The 7500-nt window shown below is 46.5% G+C and overlaps 1 protein-coding gene across 1 annotated transcript in view; it reads right to left on the bottom strand.

Annotated features, from left to right (window-relative positions):
- Positions 1-3763: 3763 nt before the first annotated feature.
- ptprsa (protein tyrosine phosphatase receptor type Sa) overlaps positions 3764-7500 on the bottom strand; it is a gene marked incomplete in the record, with an annotated part of 93376 nt that continues 89639 nt past the window's right edge. Inside the window, 1 exon segment of the mRNA XM_076275472.1 lies at positions 3764-7500. This exon segment is cut by the window's right edge and continues 310 nt beyond it.

Below are 7500 nucleotides of genomic sequence, written 5' to 3'. Positions count from 1 at the left end.
TCGCAAGCAGCCTCCTTCAAATGCGCCGTTGAATGCCAAAATACCGATGCATTTATTTGACATACCGCGCTTTGCGCCGTTAAAGGGAATGACAGAAGTCATTCTCATTGGTTTAAATGATGTTACGCCCCAAACACACCCATATGACTGATTAAAAAACCTAGGAACACCTTGTTGCGCCATGTTTGATAACAAAACCCCTCCCAATGTGGACTGGACATCCTACTAAATTTGAATAAGCTTTTGACGAGTGACGATGTGCTTTAGAATGTCATGATAGGGCCCTCTGACACACACACATACACATACACACACACACACACACACAAGGTGCATTGCTACTCTCTGGACCCAGGGCTGCCACCTCTGACACACACGGCAGATGAAAGCTGTTCTGCTTGTTTCTGAGTGTTGGTGGGTGCAGTGCCTCTCCTGAACACTGGGGGGCAGTGCAGCTACAGGGATCTGCGCATGGTGCTGACCGCAGTCTCGTCTGTGGGCACAGCACTTTTATGAGAGAGCCATTTACAGCAACAACAGCTACACGTGAGCTACAACACTACTGCACAAGAGAGCAACTAGACAAGAAAAACAGCCCAGGCTGCAGGCTAGTGCAGAGAACACACACACACACACACACACACACACACACACACACACACACACACACACACACAGACATAGACACACACACACAGACACACACAGACATAGACACACACACACACACACACACACACACACACACACACACACACATACATTGTGTGGTCCTAAGGTAGAGAGACAGAGATTGTTGACCACATAACAATATGCCTGATGTTCTACACATTTCATCGTACTTCGCTCACCAAATGCTGTTTGTTTGTGCAGACGGACTCACTAGCTAATATTTTCTATTCCACCTATGAGGCGTGTGTGTGTGTGTTGGTGTGTGCGTGTGTCTATGTCTATGTCTGTCTGTATGTATGTGTGTGTGTGTGTGTGTGTGTGTGTGTGTGCAGGTCCAGTGGTGTGTGAGGCTGTGCAGAGAGGCCTTTGATGGGATTTTCAAACAGTCTCACTGGCTGCACCCTGACTGCATGAAGTACAAACTCACAATTGCTCTCTCTGCCTCAGACAGACAGAAAGGGTCTCCTCTCCTCTCCCCTCCTCTCCTCCTCTCCTCTCCTCTCCTCTCTTCTCCTCTCCTCCCCTCCCTTCTCCTCTCCTCCTCCCCTCTCCTCTCTTCTCTTCTCCTTTTCTCTCCTCTCTTCTCCTCTCCTCCCCTCCCTTCTCCTCTCCTCTCCTCCCCCCTCCTCTCCTCTCTCAGCGGACACTCCCTTTGAGGAGGGCAGTGCTCTCATTACATCTCTCTCTTTCTCTCTTCTCTTTTATTCCCACTCCTCTCTTCTCCTCTCCCTCCTGGTTACCTGGTTTCCTTTTTGACTGTCAATAAAGGAACCTTAAAGTCAAAGTCTCCTCCCCCTCCCTCTCCTCTCCTCTCCTCCCCCTCCCTCTCCTCGTCTCTCCTCTCCTCTCCCTCCCTCTCCTCGTCTCTCCTCTCCTCTCTCAGTGGACTCTCCCTTGCACATCCCTCTCTCTTTATCATCTCTCTCTCTCCTCCTCTTCCATCCTCTCTCTCTCCTCCTCCTCTTCCATCCTCTCTCTCTCTCCTCCTCCTCTTCCATCCTCTCTCTCCTCCTCTTCCATCCTCTCTCTCTCCCTCTCTCTCCTCCTCCTCTTCCGTCCTCTCTCTCTCCCTCTCTCTGGCTCCATACCTGTCTGTTTGTTCTCATTAGGGATCGAGGCCGTGATTCCGTTCTGACCGCGCTCCGTACCAACAGCCCTGCCCCCCCCCCCCCGCCCCCCCTTCACTGCCCCCTCCAGCCCCTGTAAACCCACAGAACAGACACAATCTGGGCCTTCTGTAAACCCACAGAACAGACACAATCTGGGCCTTCTGTAAACCCACAAAACAGACACAATCTGTGCCTTCTGCTGCAGAACAGACACAATCTGGGCCTTGTTCTGCAGAACAGACACAATCTGGGCCTTTTGTAAACCCACAGAACAGACTGGGCCTAGTTCTGCATGTTAGTTGTGAGGGGCTTGATGCCATTGATTGGTCCAGTGCAGCTCTGCTGTGGCCGGAGGCTGCACATAATCCCATGTACTGCGTTGGCATTTATTAGCCACATTTCAGTGGCTTGTGGGTGCTGTGTCACAACTGCGCTTTGATCGCTTGCTTAGCAGACCTCTAATGAGCAGCAGTCAGAGTCACAGGATAATTATGGCCCTTGCTCCCCTCCCTCCATCTCTCTCTCTCCTCCTCTCTATCTCTCTCTTCTCCCTCTCTCTCCATCTTTCCTCCCTCCATCTCTCTCTCTCTCCTCCTCTCCTTCCATCTTTCTCTCTCTCTCCTCTCTATTCTCTCTTTCTCTCCATCTGTATGCTCTCTCCATCCTTACATTTTCTCTCCCCCTCCCAAAATCCCCATGCTCACTCTATATCCATTTATTCTTATTCTCCCTTCATCCCCCCTTTCCTTTCCTCTCTCCCTCCCTTCCTCTCCCTCCATCCCTCTCACAGTCCCTGCTGCTCTCTCTTTCCCTCTCTCTCCCTCCATCCATCTCTCAGTCCCTGCTGTTCTCTCTCTCCCTCCCTCTCTCTCCATTCTGTTCCTGAGAGAGCTTTGGCTGGCTGACTTCAGCTGAGTCTGCTAGCTGGGCAGTACGGTGTCCTACTGTGTGTCTGTATACGTCTGTAGGAGAGATTCGTTGAGTGTGTCTGTGTGTGTGCTGGTGTGCCTGTGTGTGTGTTTGTGTGCCTATGTGTGTGTGTGTGACTGGCTGTGTGTGAGTGTATATGTGCATGTGTGTTTATTGATTTGCCTATGTGTATATATGTGTGTGTATGTGCTGATGTGCCTGTGTGTATATGTGTGTGTGTATGTGCATGTGTGTGTGTTTGTGCCTATGTGTGCATGTGTGTGTGCGTGTGTGTGTATTTATGTGCCTATGTGTATATGTGTGTGTGTATGTGCTGATGTGCCTGTGTGTATGTGTATATGTGCATCTGTGTGTTTGTGCCTATGTGTGCATGTGTGTGTTTGTGTGACTATGTGTAAATGTGTGTGTGTTTGTGTGAGTATGTGTAAATGTGTGTGTTTGTGTGCCTATGTGAATGTGTGTGTGCCTATGTGTATGTGTGGCTGTGCTGGTGGACTCTGTAAAGGAGGCTGGTTTGTGTGTAGCATGGTACTCATCTCTGATGGGCTATTATCAGTGTAGATATACACACACACACACACACACACTCATCCCTGAAGGCCAGACCAAATCAAGCACACAGGTTTTTTGGTTCTTATATGAGCACATTTTCGTCAATAAAGTGACCCTTGTTGAAATAAAATACTGTAAATGGCTGTTTTTACTTTCTGATACGTAGCAAAGTTGGAGACTTTCTAAATAGATTGTGTTGAAAAGCGTTTCATTAGCTGGAACTGTGTGTGTGTGTGCGCGCCAGTCTCTCTGTGTCACACAAGGAAAACACAACACTCACACACTTAAGAAAATTACAGTAATTAAGCAAGAATGTGTCAGCCCTCACATTATGTATGTGTGTGTGTGTGTGTGTGTGTATGCAGCATGCTGACAGCGTGGGATTGATTGGTAGTACCTGACTGTTACATATAATGACTGTGTGTGTGTGTGTGTGTGTGTGTGTGTGATTGTGTGTGAGTGTCCATGTATAATAATGAGCACTGAGTCATGTTTTCAGACAACATTTCTTTAATACAAAGTCAACATATCTACATACACAGTGGTTTTAAACCAATTATTGTTTCAGTTAGAATTAACAGTTGTAGAGCAATAGCACTGGGCCCTCAAAAAAAGAAAATCCATCTTGCTTTTCTATTCTTCTCTTGCTTTTTATACTTCCCTTGCTTTTTATTCTTCTCTTGCTTTTTATTCTTCTCTTTTTGTTGGCTGTTGAACGGATTCTTCTCTTGAGTTTCAGGTTCGCTTTACGTGCCATGTTAATCAGAAGAACACATCAGGAGTTTGGCTGCTGTAGTCCGTTTGCTTTGTCCATACACACACACACACACACACTCAAAGAATGGCCCTCTCTGATTGGACGTGGCAGTACGAGCACTCACAAAACCCTCTGTGATTGGTCAGACGTCTCCCCACGGTCCCTCCCTACGCTCCACAGTTTCACATGTCCCACGTCCCCTTCACAAGGAAAGAACATCATCAGAACCATGACGGAACCGCACGGATAAGAACGGAACGGGCCCGAGCACCAGCATGGAGTACGGGAAAGCGGGAAAGTATCAGGAGTGGCAGCACACACACACATACACATACACACACAAACACACACACACATACACACACACACACACACAGACACACCACTAAGGGACATTTGCACAGCCTGCTGCAGGGAGACAGGGCAGAGCAACCATTCTCTGAGAGCAGTCCAAAGCCAATTTAGTTTCAGGGGCTGAGTAGGAGGAGGGGCACGGGGCTAATGTGTCCATCAGAGGAGATGGTCCTGACCGCTAGCCTCTGGTAGCTAGCCGCTGGTAGCTAGAGCACTGACCGAGAGGTTGTGGTGCGCACTGCAGCCAAGGGAATTGTGGGTAAAAAGGGCCATTGTGACGTCTCTGCAGTGTGCACACACGTTACTAAGGAAACAATGGCGTTGCCATGGAGAGGGGTCGGGCACTCACACAGACTCCCGGTAGAAATCTGAACTCTTCAACATCTCATTTGGGTTCAAAGACACAAATCCCCAGGGTCCAATTGTACAAATACATGATATATATATTTGCTTATTTACAGGTATGCAGGATCAGAGTTGGTATATAACAAATGGATGATTGGTAGGTGTTTTTGAAAAACAAAAATAAAAACAAAAAAGCAAACAGAAAATGTTTTAAAAGAAAAGGGAAGTGTGTTAGCATATCCTGTACAAGATGTACAGCAGAAATAGTTTTTGAAATAGTAAAAAAAAACAATTAGTCTCATTGTAGGTCTGCCTAAATCTCAAATGGTATTAGCTAATCTCCTTTATAAAACATACATTAATCTAGCGCTAGCTCCTACAACTGGTGAGTGTTTTGAGTCGCTAATTTAGGAGCTCAGATCTCAGAGACGCTTCACGGGACAGCGACTCATCACTTTGACACACTGGTCTCCTCACACGTATCAACTTTAAACAACAACAAAAAAACAACAATAAAAAAAAAACGCCCATCGTTCTTTACACAAACAATTAAAAGTTCATGAGTGGTACAAAAAAGATGGAAAAAAAAGAAACAAAATGTAAATGAAAAAAAAAAAAGTCTAGTCTAAATTTGGATACATCTTTATATTCTGTTTTTAAATATGTAAGCTGGTGTGTGTCTGCGTGCAGGTATGTCTTCATACACACAAACACACACCTAACCCTTATAAGTAACATCTCTACAGTGAAAAAATAGAATGTCTTTCAACATAATATGAACAAGTAAGCTTTTCTCTCTCTGGCTATTGTCTTTCGATTTCTGCTTCTCATGAGTAGAGTAGATCCATTAAAAAAGTAAAATCAAAAATAGTTTGAGGTTAATGAAAAGAACGCTATCAGTAATGAGAAAAGTTGGGTGAGCTGTAACGATACAGTAACAATAAGGCTTTGAGGAAATAAGACAGACTACGTACAACTCCTTTCAACTCTGTCCGTGTGCACACACACACACACACACACACACACACAGAAGAATTCACTGAGAGAGGGGGAGGGAGGGGGCAAGTCCACCACCTGGCATGCGTGCGCATGCACACACACACACACATACACACACACCACACACACACACACACACTCTGTTGGATGAGCTGGCATGAGGTGTGAAAGCCATACTTCAGTCTGGTGCTGTGTAAATCTTTCTTTCTCTCTCTTTCTCTCTCTCTCTCACACACACACACACACGCATGAGGTGCCCCAATTTGGTGATGTTTAAGTCACACACATGATTTCATCCAGTTTTTTCCTTTTTTTTCCTTTTTTTTTTTTGGTGACTGGTTCCCTAATCGTACCGATGGATCCCTCCGAAACTTTTCCGGATCTTTCTGTATACTTACAGCAGAAAGGAGAAAAGCAGCATGTTTGGCATAAAAAGCAGAATGAACACTCACACACACACACACACACACAGAGTCAGAATGAATGGCGATGATGGAGCTTGGTCACTGGAGACAGTCAGAGGTTTCAGGGGCCTCCTCGAGGCGCCAATGCAGGGCCACTAGCTCCCCCTGCTGGTTGGGGGTCAGGAGGTCTTGTCAGAGCTGGACAAGCTCACATGGGGGAGCAAGGATTGGTTTCTCACCCCTCACACTTCCTCGGCTCCAAACACTGCTGGTTTGTGGGTGTGAGTGTGTGTGTGTGTGTGTGTGTGTGGGGGGGGGGGCTGCTTGTGGAGTTTTATCACATAAATGGAGTGCTGTTCACAACAGGAACAGCTCATCTTGTGTGAGGAACATGGTCTTTCAGTCCCTTTTGTAGATAGTTGGTAGACGGGTGTGAGTGTGTGTGTGTGTGTGTGTGTGCATATGTATACATAATGTGTGTATTTGTTAGCATGTCTGTTTGCATGTGTAAGTAGGAGAGTGCATGCATGGCTGTGTGCAAATGTGTGTGTGTCTGTGTGTGTGTGTGTGTGTGTGTGTGTGTGTGTGTGTGTGGGCATGCCCTCTCTCAGTCCATCATGAGTTCATGAGGATCTTTATTTACCAGACAGACAAGTATGTGTGTGTGTGTTTGTGTGTCTATGTGTCTGTGTCTGTGTGTGTGTGTGTGTGTGTGTGTGTGTGTGTGTGTGTGTGTGTATGTGTGTGTGTGTGTGTGTGTGTGTGTGTGTGTGTGTGTGTGTGTGTGTGTATGTGTGTGTGTGTGTGTGTGTCCACAGGCTCCTTGTCCACATGGCAGTGTCCTTCATTCATTGTTTCTCTGTCCGTTAAGTTTAGTTTTTTTATGCATTTACTTTTGAAACACAAAAAAGATGAATCAACCATTTCTTAGACCGCAGCTGACTCCAGAACCACTCGGGCCCAAATCCGGGTTCCGAGCCAGAACTCAGCTGGGTCTGGGCCCGAGCGGTTTGCAAGTCAGAGGCCGTCTGGATCCCTCACAGCAGAACACTTGAGGTAAGGTGAGCAGTCCGACACGTGAATCCCTCCCTCCAGCACAAGTCTGCTGCTTTTTGGTTCCCGTCGGGGTGGGAGAGAGGAGGTTCCCTCCATGCTGTCCGGTCAGGCTCTGCCCTCTGATTGGCCGTTTAGACATGAGTTTCATATATTCACTTTTTAATCTTTTTTTTTTTTTTTTAAATCCAACACTTGAGTTGTTTGTTCTTCAGCATTCCCCCTCTGGATGTTTGGTGTGTGTTGTTGTGTGTTGTTGTGTGTGTTGTTGTGTGTGTTGTTGTGTGTTGTTGTGTGTTGTTGTGTGTTGTTGTGTGTTGTTGTG

This window comes from Alosa pseudoharengus, unplaced genomic scaffold (assembly GCF_046254945.1).
Source record: "Alosa pseudoharengus isolate Yale_2024_CS ecotype anadromous, Long Island Sound unplaced genomic scaffold, YU_APseudo_1.1 YU_APseudo_1.1_scf_11, whole genome shotgun sequence".
In the NCBI taxonomy this organism is placed as follows: Eukaryota; Metazoa; Chordata; class Actinopteri; order Clupeiformes; family Clupeidae; genus Alosa; species Alosa pseudoharengus.
This window is presented reverse-complemented; position numbering and strand designations above follow the sequence as displayed.